At 39.6% G+C, this 12,850-nt stretch overlaps 1 protein-coding gene across 3 annotated transcripts in view; it reads left to right on the forward strand.

The window, feature by feature from the left end:
- The first annotated feature begins 242 nt into the window (after positions 1–242).
- The window catches only part of GPBP1 (GC-rich promoter binding protein 1), a 75,259-nt gene continuing 62,651 nt past the window's right edge, over positions 243–12,850 (forward strand). Inside the window, exons 1-2 of one of the 3 annotated variants that reach the window (XM_055422026.2) lie at positions 243–461; positions 1,635–2,612. The gene's annotated coding sequence lies outside the window, so the exon portion shown is untranslated. The remainder of the gene's footprint in view (positions 462–1,634; positions 2,613–12,850) is intronic. The other 2 variants (XM_055422025.2, XM_055422027.2) reach the window with 2 other exon arrangements.

Raw genomic sequence — 12,850 nt, forward strand, 5'->3', positions numbered from 1 at the left:
TGCCTCCGGGACCTCCTCGAAGCCCCGCCCCCAGGCATAACCACGCCCTCTTCCCCTCCCCCAGCCGCTCGACGTAGAGGGAGGGGCTTCTTTGGCCGGGGCGTGAGCGGTTGCTTAGGCCAGAAGGTTCTCCGGTGGAGACGCTCCTCCTGCTGCCCCGCCCAGTAGGTTCGTTCGCACCGCTTCTTCCACACCCTATCTCCCTCCTCCTTCTCCTCGCCCCGCCTTTCCCCTCCCTTCTCCTCAGCCCCTTTAGTTTCTTCCCCGCCTCGCCACCTTCCACGATCTCGCGAGACTTGGCCCAGAACATTGCGGATCGGGTCGGCGCCATTTTGGGACTGAGACTGGTTGTGGGGGAGGGAAAAGCGGCAAAAGGGGATTATTCAAAGTACCGAAAACCTCCTCCCGGGATCAAGCGCAGCGGCACCCCTAGGCCAGGGGCACCTCTGGTGTGGCAGAAGGTAAAAGCGTCCTCTGCGCTCGCCGCCAGGGTCTAGGGATGGGAGGGGGTACCCGTGTCGGCGTTGAGGTTTGAGGGGTCGGGAGCGGCGTTGGCGGCGCGAGGTGTGAGGCTGCCCGAGGACGGGGGGAGGGTGGCGGGAGAGCGAGGACAGAGAGGGAAGGACGGCGCGGCGAGGCCCCTCTAGGTATTGACTTGGTCCGGGAGGAGCGGAGGTGGCGGTTGCGGGAGGGGGTGGGTGGCTTAGCCCGGGCGGCTTGAGGGGGGGTGTTGTTTGGCGGAGGCTGGGAATGGGTCCGACGCCTTTCGTGCTCGGTCTTCCTCCCTCCGGCCTCTCGCAGGCGCCCGCCTCCTTTTGCACCGCTGCCGCTGTCGGAGGGTTGAGAGAGTCGAGGCCGAGTTGTGGCCTTTGGTTGTTTCTCAGCGCACCCGCTCAGCCCGCCTCTCCAGGTCCGCGGCTGTGGACTGAGGCGAGCGCAGCCTTGCCCCTCTTGAGTCCTGTAGGGTCTGAGGGGACTCGGTCTGGTTGGGGAGAAAAGCACTCTTAACGTGGTATACGAGAAGGGCTCAGTACCTTCCACCCCCTCAGTGTTGAGAGAAACCTGTTTTCTTAATTCAAGGAAATGGGAACCCTCACATCTCGTGGCTGCCGAATAAGTCTCACCCTCGGGCGAATTTAAGGAATGTTCTTGTCCCACTTCCCGGCCACTTACCTTCCTACTCTTAGTGTGCCCCTTTCATTCTGATTTGGAGGGAGCGTCTTTCTCTTTTATAGCCCTCATTCGCTAAGTTGCATTTAGTAATGCTCGGTGGCAACACACCTGTCTTTGCGTTTTCTTTTGGTAGATTTCAATAGAAAATACGGAAGATCTCTTAGATGATTGTTTGCTCGTTTGTAACATTTACTCAAAGTATAAGAAGGTTTGCTTATATAATCCCTCAACCTTATATTCGCACACCCTTCCCAGTTGGAATCCGCACTTGTCTTCCATAATACCATCTCCCACCGTTTTCTCCCCCTTTGCATGTTTTGAAGTTCTTTTCATACAGTAGACCTTTTTTGGGTGCGGAAGTGCATTTCTCTCCAGAGGTTGACTGTTGAGGATGGGGATTAATTTTTAGTTCAAAATTAAAATTCAGTGTGTAATTAAAATTTTTTTTATAACTTTTACAGGTGATTGAATTACTCAGATATGAAGATCATCTTCTAGGTTTTGTGTAAAAGGCCCCGGATATTTCAAGTGGCCATTTTGGAATTACAATGTTTTTGGATAATTTTACCCCAGAAGTTTATTAAAATTGGCAAGAATCATCTCAGAAGTGAATTGATAGTAGTGAACAATTCTGCAAGCTACTTAAAAAGAGATCCAGGCATTTCTTCAGTATTTTGGTTCAAACGGATTATATAACTGGTTTAGAGTGTTTCAGCTGGTGGTATTTTTGCCTTCCCCCAACCCCTCCCCTGTTGTTGGTGTTCTTCAGCCAAAACTGTAAGATATGTTTGATTTGTGTACTGAGTAGTTTCGGCAGTTTCAAATTACTGTTTAAATATTACTGAAGTTTCATGGCAGTTTATTTTTAGCTTTATTAAAAGTTTTAGGAATTTTTGACCTCAGCCCTTTTCATGTCACAATGGGACAGCTTTTCTAAATGAAGACATTGAATGAATACAGAGTTTTTTTGCTTTTATCTTTTATTTACGTGGAAATTTAAGATGTGGCAGTTTCCCAGCAGCATGGTAGTATTGAGATAGCTGTGTGTCTCTTGTTTATGCTGATGTTTAGGAATGCTCTTCAGATGTGAAATTTTCTTTTTGTTTTTGCTTTTTGACTCATAAATTGGATTATTTCTTCTGGAGTGGATAAGTACAACAGTGACAAATACATGGAATAATAAAGAAGACTTTAAAATCTTAAAATCCAAGGAACTTGGCTAATTCTGACGATAGCCATATGAAAACTTTAAAACAGAAGTATGGGTAGCTGACTGAAGTAACTCTATGTCAAATAGCCATAGGTTAAGTGTCTTCAAAGAACTTGGATATTATTTCAGAGGATACAAAATAAAAAAACAAACTGGAAAACATAAAGATTACAGAGACAAACCCAACACCTTCCTGTGCAGTCCTGTTGGAATTTGTAAGTACTATATGGTGAGCAAATCAAATGTTCATTTGTAAACTGTAATGAGTCAACTTTATCCTGTGTTATTCTTTGGAAGCCTTTCAGTTTCTTGCAGTAAGATTCCTTGGCTTTAGTTTCCTGGGCAGTCTGAAAAGAACTGTTAAGTAAATTGAAATGCAGAAAGAATTGTTAAGACTATTTCAGAGGAAACTGTTCACATTTGAAGTTTTCGTGCTTCTGAAGTAAGAGACAAATCCATATGGTCAGTATGGCTTTATGGATTAATAGAAAGGTAGGAAAAAACTCAACAAATAGCCAATTTACTTCCTAAATATGAGTTTAGATTACATTCTGAATGCAGTTTAGTGTTCCAGTGTAGAATTAGGTAGTTGTTTAAAAATTACAGGGCCTGACTTTTAATCTGGTCTTTCACGGAGTAAATTGTTTTAAGGGATAACAATTCCTAACTTTTTAATCCATTACAGAAATTTTTTGAAACAAATTTTGGAGTGGCTTTGTTTTTCTGATTGTTCCTTAAGTTCCAAAAAGTTTCAAAAAGTCATTACTAGGAACAGAAACTGAGAGGAAGAGAAGGTACACTAAGAACCTTTAACTTTAAAAAAAAAAAAAGTATACATTTTCTGCCTCCAGAAGGTAATGTTGCCTTAAGTTTATAAACAAATCTTGGTTTAAAAAAAAAAAAGTGACTATTAATTGCTGTAATAAAAATCCTTTGACAAAAGAGTATTATCTTTTAATTGTTTATTTGAGGATTGACTGGTATTATGATTTGTTACTGCATTTAGTTTTTTTAGTGAGTCATAGGCATTCAGTAGAAGTGTTTGTTTTTAAAAAATTGACTAAAATTTGTTTTTGAAGCAGTTTATATTAACAGACGAATGTAGCTAAAGTTAAGAGGGTTATTTTTTTCACTTAATTATTTCTCTGAGATTAAAAAATACTGTAATATTTGCACACTTTGCCAGGATAGCCTAATAACTGGTCATTTGGCTCATTTATTGTTCTGTTGTTGTTATGCTGTTGAATCCTGTTAGCTCCCTTAGAGCAGGAGAGGAAGGAGAGTCCAGAAGATTGTAGGTATTTAGACATACGTGGTATTTTATTTTTTGATGTAAAATTGAGTTTAGGGTTAAATAAATCTGTCAGAAAAGAATAGGATATTTGTTGTTTTCTCTGTCAGAGCTTTGTGTAGTACTTCTAATTGAGTTTCCACCTTGATTTATATAAACCTGTGATGAGAACAACCCCTCTTCTGCCCCTTTCTTTGCTTCAGAGAGCCTGTGTTTTACGTATTCCTCAAACTTAATGGGTTTTCAAGTTACTTATCTAAGAACATGCATTTTGAATGTGGTTAGGAATTTGAACTGGAAGTGAATGGCCTTTATTTATAGAAAAGAACCACATAACATTTACTGTTTGTGATTATTTTTCTTTAAATTTCTCCTGTTGCTCCAAGCAGTAGTATCAGGATAGAGATAACTAGTGACCAGGGTTTTTAACAATTAACTTTAATCCTTGAATAGTAACATTTGCTTACAGTAGTTTTTCAAGGGCAGCTTTATTCAACTTGAGTGTTTTGATAAATTGTTCATTATTTTCTTGGCATTGAAATATACAGTACCAGAGTAATTGAAATAATGGCTGGGTTCTCCCCCCCTCCCCCATAAATACCTCTATCTCCCTTTCTCCCATTTCCCCCCCCCACTATTGTGCCTGAACAATATATAGGTCTAAAATAACACAGCGAGTAACATTTATAGATGATGATTGTGTTGTCCATGGTAGTATATCGTAGAGAAAACTACTATTAGTTGTATAGGTGAGAAATTAAAAATTTTAGGGAGACTGAGACTGGTGTAAGAGTCTTTATCAAGTCTCCAAGTCGGAGTAGAGAGACCCAGACTTAATCACTAGCCATGTTTAATACTCTCTTCATGTGGATTTTACTTTTTTAATTCAGTTTGAATATTATCCCTGATGTTTTTGTTTTCCTTCTCATTTACTGCTTTTCTTTGGTTAATAATGATTACTAGTGGAGCTTGGAGACCAGCTAAAAGAAGAAAAACCACTGTTTTTACTATTTGTTATTAGCTGTTTGAGTGCTAACTTTGGTATAGTTTCAGATTATGAAATGAACAGAAGAGAGAAAAAAATAAAATTCAGTAAGGGAAGGGAATCAGGATGGGAACCTTTAATCTGAAAGTAAAATTACAAGTGAGGATAGAACCTAAACAGGCCAGATTCTCTAATTGTCTTTGACTCAACCACTTAACAATTTACATCCAGTTAGGGGTAATGATGTAGGAAAAGGGTAGTTTTGGGGAGTTAGGAGATTTTGGATCTAGGATTTGGAATATTAGAAAAGGGTCTTTGTGACCTTGTATATTTACTTAAGGGCTTCCCAGGTGGTGCTAGTGGTAAAGAACTTGCCTGTCAGTGCAGGAGACCTAAGAGATGGGGGTTCGATCCCTAGGCGGTAAAGATTCCCTAGAGGAGGGCATGACGATCCACTCCTGTGTTGTTGCCTGGAGAATCCCATGGATAGAGGAGCCTGGCGGGCTATAGTCCTTTGGGTTGCAGCGTCAGACAACGACTGAAGCGATTTAGCATGCACGCATATATTTACTTAAACTCTTTTGGCTTTACTTTTTTCATAAAAATGATGGAAATAATGTATGTGAAAGCTTTTTTGTTAATTGTGAGGTGTAATATATAGGTAAAGTTTTATTGTATTTGTAACATTTTAAAATTCTGTTTAATATATTTTACATGTTAAACTAATATTATGGTCTCTGAAATTATTTGTCTCTTGTTTCTGTTAATGGCATTACCTGCATCCTAGTCACGCTTTCCTCATTTCCAGTTTAATCTGTCGTTCTAGCTTGATCTTTGGCTAAGGAAATACCCTACTTTAGTTGAGTTTGTGTGTGTGCTTAGTCGCTCAGTTGTGTCTGACTATTTTCAACTGCATGGACTGTAGCCCACAAGTCTCCTTTGTCCATGGGGATTATCCAGGCAAGAATACTGGAGTGGGTTGCCATGCCCTCTTCTAGAGAATCTTCCCAACCCAGGGGTCGAATCCAGGTCTCCCCTATTGCAGGCAGATTCTTTACGGTATGAGCCACCAAGGAGGTCCTTAGTTGAGTTTACGTCTCTGCAAAGTCTTTTCCTGTGGCTAGAGAAATCTGCCTGAATTAAAGCTCTTGGTTTTGTTACTGTAGCAGCCTTTCGGGTCATGTCTTTGGAATATTTCGGAAAGAGCAAGTTGCAAAGAGATATATCTTATGTCCTCCTCTCTTTTAATGTTTCATGTGTGAGGGGCTCCTAACATGAATTCTTTTTGGCTATGTGGATGGGAGACTGATGTGAGAAGTCTCTGAAATAGATGTATTTGAAGGTGCTTCCATGTATTTTTTTAGAGAGCAGGTTCAACAGCAGGATCACGAGACACAGAATGCTATAATTACTGATAAGATCTTTTATGATTGGATGTCCTTTTCAGTTTTACCTGCCTGCTTTTTCCCTTTTTGTTAGCTGTCCCACCCAGCAGAATACTTACAAGCTTTTGTGCTGTATCTCTTACAGTAATTGCTGTTTTCTGCATCTTTTTATATAAGAGATCATACTCAGTTTCTTTAAAAAAATATTTATTTATTTTTGGCTGTGCTGGTTTTACTTGCTGTGTGCAGATTTTTTCTAGTTGTGTTGCTTGGACTCCAGAGCACTGCTTCAGTAGCTGCGCTTCTGTGAGACATGTGGGATCCTCCCAGGCCAGGGATCAAACCCATGTCCTGTGCATGGGCAGGTGGACTCCCAACTGCTGGACCACCAGGGAAACCCCAGTTTCTTTAGTCATCTTTCTGTTCACAACTTGGGGGGTGCATTGTTTTCATCTTCATTTCCTACCTGTTAAGTCAGTTTCCAGGTTATATATTTTTAAAACCGTATTTAGAAGTTGTTCCATACTTTAGTGTTTTTTTAAAGCAAGAATCTTAAAAAAAATTCTAGTTAAATGGATTGTTTTCTTTGCACCTCGCAGATAAGTTTAAAAAATTATTTAACCGAAAAATCATTTTTTGTCTTATGTATGTATAAGAGTAAAAACAAGTTAGCTTTCAGTGAACATAAATAACAGTTGACTCTTGAATGACACGGGGATTATAGGCACCTACCTTTGAATTGGAAAATTTGCATATAGTAGGCCAGATGTCTATATCTGAGGTTTCTCAGTATCTGCATCCACAAATTCAACCAGTTTTGGATAGTGTAGTAGTCTAGTATTTAATATTGATAAAAATCCACATGTAAGTGGGCCTGCACAGTTCTAATGACTATGTTAAGGGTCAACTGTATGTTCTTGTTTTTTTCTTTCTAATGGCAAACATTTTTTTTTTTTTGCTTTGAACTGTATATTCTTTAAAGAGGGGAGTTAATACTATTACACATGGATTTTCTGTGGGTCAGAAATTTGGTAGCAGTTTAGCTGAGTGGTTCTGGCTTCTATGTCTTTCATAAAAATCTCAAGGGTTGCTGTCATTTGAAGACTTGACTGGTGCCTAGAGGATCTCCTTCTAAGAAGGTGTTCCTCTTTGGGCTAGCAGGTTGTTGCTAGCTGTTGTCTGGAGGACTCAATTTCCTTAGCATGTGTGTATGTAGATCTTCAGCTGTTTGCATGGCAGCTCCATTTCCAGAGGAAGTGATCTGAGAAGAAAGGTGGGTAGAAGTGTTCAGTGCCTTTTATGATCTAGTCTCAGAAGTCACTTCTGCCACATTCTTTTCATTAGAAGCAAGCTATTAAGTCTAGCCCACAGTCAAGGAGTGAGAAGTCAGGCTCCACCTTTTGTCAAAAGATTTTGTGGACATAGTTAAAAAAACTAGGGGGTAATTTCTTTACAACCTGTTGTTGTCAATATGGGAGCTTCCCAGGAGGCTTAGTGGTAAAGAATCTGCCTGTCAGTGCAAGAGGCCTGGGCGGGTTGGTTGATCCCTGGTTGGGAAGATTCCCCTGGAGTAGGAAATGGCAGTCCACTCCAGCATTCTTGCCTGGAAAATTCTATGAACCGAGAAGTCTGCAGTCCATGGTGTTGCAAAGAGTTGGACACTACTGAGTGACCGAGGACACCCACATGTTGTCAATATAATTAGCTAAAGTCTTCACCCCCACAAATATGTTGTTTTAAGTTTAGAGAAGAAAATAGATTCTAAATTTGTATCAATTTAGCAGATATAAGTCTTTTCTGCCTTTTGAGCCACTGTATGAGATAAGGAAGTAAAATCTTCGTCCCCCTTTGCACTAATCTCCCAATTTGTGTAATGAGGAACTTTTCTATTATGGTAAAATAAACATAAAATTTACCATTTTAGCCATTTTTGAGTGTACAATTCAGTGACCTTGCGTACCTTTACATTGTGTGATTATCACCACCATCCATCTCCAGAACATTGTTTTATTTTCTCAAATTGAAACGTTACCCATTAACTCTCCATTTTCCCTTCTCCCAAGCCCCTGGCAATCACTGTTGTATTTTCTATGAATTTGACTACTCTGGGTACCTCTTACCTGTTGATATTGTACTCTTTGAAACACTTCTTAAATATTTTGAAGAATATCTTCAAGGAAATTAGATATGTTTATAATAAAATAAACTTTTTGGTTCTAATTAATAATTTGTGGCAAAATACGCATAACATGAAATTCAGCATTTCAGTTATTTTTAAGTGTATAGTTCTGTGGCATTTAGGTACATTCATGTTGTTACGCAGCCATTACCAGCACTCACCTCCAGAGCTCTTTTCATTTTGTAAAACTGAACCTCTATTCCTGTTAAACCATAACTATTCTTTGCTCCTTCCAACCCTTGGAAAGCACCACTCTCCTTACGTCTCTATCAACTTAACTATTCTAGGTACCTCATATAAGTGGAATCATGCAAATTTGTCCTTTAGTGACTGGCTTATTTCCTTTGAACGTCCTTGAGGTTCATCCATGTTGTACCATGGGTCAATCAGAATACCCTTTTTTTAAAGACACAATAATCCATTATATGTGCATGAACCACATTTTGTTTATCCATTCGTCTATTAATGGACACTTGGGTTATTTCCACCTTTTGACTATTGTAAATAATGCTGCTGTGAACATAGGAGTACAAATATTTGTTTGCATCTTTGCTTTCGATTCTTTTGGCTAGATACCCAGAAGTGGAATTGCTGATCATATGGTAATTCTATTTTTAATTGAGGAACCACCATACTGTTTTCCATTGAGGCTGCACTGTTTCTTATTTCTACCGGCAATGCACAGGGGTCCCAGTTTCTTCAAATTTTTCTCAGCATTTGTTGTTTTCTGTGTATTGTGTTCTAATGGTTGTGAAGTGGTATTGTTATGGTTTTGGTTTGGTTTTCCCTAATGATTAGTAATGTAATAAAATGATGTCTGGTGTGCTTATTGGTCATTTGTATGCTTTGGAGAAACACCTATTCAAGCCTTTGGCCTATTTTTAAAGCAGATTGTTTTTGTTGTTGAGTTATAGGAGTTCTTTATTCTTGATATCAACATCTACCATAATGAGTGGGTTAATCCATATTAATGCTTACCATGTTTCAAGCAGTATTCAAAGCTTTTTAAAAAAACTATTAATTCATTTGATCCTCATAGGTGCAGCTTGTGGGAAGGTTCTATGCTCATTTAATAGGTAAGAAAATGAAGTCAGAGGTTTTAAATTGCTTATTAAGGTTACACAGCCAATAAATGGGATTTCTGAATCCATACATTCTGCATCCAGAACCTAGAACTCCCAACCATTATGGCTCATAGTGTTAGGATAACAGTAGGACACTGGAAAAGACTCTGATGCTGGGAAAGGTTGGGGGCGGGAGGAGAAGGGGACGACGGAGAATGAGATGGCTGGATGGCATCACCGACTCTGTGGACATGAGTTTGCGTGAACTCCGGGAGTTGGTGATGGACAGGGAGGCCTGGCGTGCTGTGATTCATGGGGTCGCGGAGAGTCGGACAGGACTGAGCGACTGAACTGAACTGAACTGAGGAAGAAAGTAAAATTCTGTTCTATTTCAGGAATTTCGAAACTTTGTTCTTAACCAGCAACTAAATTTTATTTTCCTTAATGTGATATGGTTGTGACTTATTAATAATATGCTCACATAAGTTCTTTATCAGGAATGTTTTCCTTTAGGATCACCTCATAACTTAATGTTTATATAGCAATTTAATTTAGAAAGTATTTTCCCCAGTTATCATGTAAAATAAATGCTATTTCTGTTCAGTGGTTTAAGAAAGTCAATCTGAAATTAAATAATTTATGCAAGCTTCTCAGTAAGTGAGGGAACCATAATTTGGATTATTTGCGTTCTTCTGTTACAATTAGCTTCCTTAGCATTCCAAGGTTCTAAGTAGTAGGTCTTATTCTAAGAGCAGTGCTATCCAAAGAACTTTGTGAAAAGGTGCAAGATTCTGTGTCCATTCTTTCAGTATAATAATCACTAGCTATATGTCATTGGAGAAGGAAATGGCAACCCACTCCAGTAATCCTTGTCTGGAAAATCTAATGAACAGAGGAGCCTGGTGGGCTGCAGTCCATGGGGTCAGTGTTAGACCGAGCAACTAACACTTCAAGACTTCATACATCATTATGGAGATTTGAAATGCATCTTGTGCAGATGTGATTTGAATTTAAGATTTGTTTAATTTTTGTTTAAATTACAGCCTGTGGCCACTAAGCTGCCATATTGGACAGCACAGCTCTAGAGTTCAGTTCAGTTCAGTCGCTCAGTCCTGTCCGACTCTCCGCGACCCCATGAATCACAGCACGCCAGGCCTCCCTGTCCATCACCAACTCCCGGAGTTGACTCAAACTCATGTCCACAGAGTCGGTGATGCCATCCAGCCATCTCATTCTCTGTCGTCCCCTTCTCCTCCCGCCCCCAACCTTTCCCAGCATCAGAGTCTTTTCCAGTGAGTCAACTCGTCGCATGAGGTGGCCAAAGTATTGCAGTTTCAGCTTCAGCATCAGTCCTTCCAATGAACACCCAGGATCGATCTCCCTTGGTACAGAATTCTGTCAGATTCCTAACCTTTTGTGACAAATACTTTTTAAAGTGCTGTATACACTCCTGCAGTCCGTGGGGTCGCTAAGGGTCGGACATGACTGAGCAACTTCACTTTCACTTTTCACTTTCACACATGGGAGAAGGAAATGGCAACCCACTCCAGTGTTCTTGCCTGGAGAATCCCAGGGATGGGGGAGCCTGGTGGGCTTCCATCTATGGGGTCACACAGAGTCGGACACGACTGAAGTGACTTAGCAGCAGCAGCATACTCTCTTGAAATAAAATAGCCTATGCATATAGTAAGATAACAATGTTATACAGCCGTAATAAGAAAATAGACATTTATGACAATGTATTTCAATAGCATAAGTATGATCAGATACCCTCCTATCTGCCCCCTAATTTCCAGACCATACTCTACAGGTTATTTGCTCTTCTTAAAAAGAAGCAGATGATCTAATAAATACTCTTGTCTTTTAAGGTAGAAAAGTACCTCAAGTTGATTAATTTTTCCTTTAATAGTATTTACTGCTAGGGTAGTTGAGTAGGCAGTTAGCCAACATTAAAGCTATCATATAGTGTAGTGACATGATAAGCATCTTTTAATGTACTTTGGTGAAGGGTCTATTCAAGTCTTTGATCCATTAAAAGATTAACTTGTTTTATTGTTAGAATTCTTTGTTTTGGCTATAAGTGTATTAGATAATGTGTTTTGCAAATTTCTCCCATCTGTGGTTTGTCTTCATTTTCTTAACTGATTTGGAGATCAGACATTTTAAAACTTGTAGTAAAATTGGTTATTTTTCTTTGATGATTTGTGCTTTTTTGTGTCATAAGAAATTTTTACTTAATCCGAATTCATAGGATTTTCTCCTGCTTTTTAGCTTTCTGCTGAAAGTTTTGTAGTTTATATTTCTAGATCTGTGATCCATTTGGAGTGAATTTTTTTTTTTTGCATGTGAAAGGGTTGAGGTTCATTTCTTTCTTTTTTAAATATAGATGTCCTACTCTCCTAATTCTGTTTGTTGAAAAGACTTTGTTTCCCACTGAATGATGTTGAAATACCTCTGCTGATGTCAGTTTACCTTATACATGTGGAACTATTTGTGGCTTCTTTGGTATATGTCAGTTCCACAAAGCAGTAGTCAATAAATACAAATGGTAGCTTTTGACTTTTCCTTTCTGCTTTATTTTAAAACCTGATTGACATCTTTTATAGGAAATTTGGATTAAAAGGGGAAATTGTTTTTATGGGGATATGAAATATGACCTGTTGCAAAATAATGCCATCTTGAATTTATGGAGCAATTGTCTTTTGAATGGCTTGTGATGTTATATATTATCTAATTTATACTTAAGCGTACTTGGAAAATAAATGACAACATTTTTATGTTGCAAATGAGAAAGTAAGGTACAAGCATATCATCTTATTTATGGTAAAATATATGGTTTTTCCCGTGGTTGTGTATGGATGTGAGAGTTGGACTGTGAAGAAAGCTGATTGACGAAGAATTGATGCTTTTGAACTGTGGTGTTGGAGAAGACTCTTGAGAGTCCCTTGTACCGCAAGGAGATCCAACCAGTCCATTCTAAGGGAGATTGATCCTGGGTGTTCATTGGAAGGACTGATGCTAAAGCTGAAACTGCAATACTTTGGCCACCTCATGCGACGAGTTGACTCACTGGAAAAGACTCTGATGCTGGGAAAGGTTGAGGGTGGGAGGAGAAGGGGACGACCGAGAATGAGATGGCTGGATGGCATCACTGACTCTGTGGACATGAGTTTGAGTGAGAATGAGATGGCTGGATGGCATCACTGACTCTGTGGACATGAGTTTGAGTGAACTCCGGGAGTTGGTGATGGACAGGGAGGCCTGGTGTGCTGTGATTCATGGGGTCGCGGAGAGTTGTACATGACTGAGCGACTGAACTGAACTGAACTGATTGACTCAACAGTGGATCTGGGATTTTTATTTCTTGCGTATTAGTCTGTGCTAGAGATGTTTATTGCCTGGTAGATGTTTGTCTGTTATGTGCCTGTACTTTGATTGGTGCTGGGCATTTAATAGCAAACAAGGTAGTAATATAAGATTCCTAAACTCATGTAGTTTGTCTTCTCTGAAGTTCTGTGAATATAGAGTAAACGTAGTCCTTAAATTTGAATGCTGATTTCATA

This window comes from Moschus berezovskii, chromosome 18 (genome assembly GCF_049115385.1).
Source record: "Moschus berezovskii isolate FMDL1 chromosome 18, NW_MosBer_1.0, whole genome shotgun sequence".
Lineage (NCBI taxonomy): Eukaryota > Metazoa > Chordata > Mammalia > Artiodactyla > Moschidae > Moschus > Moschus berezovskii.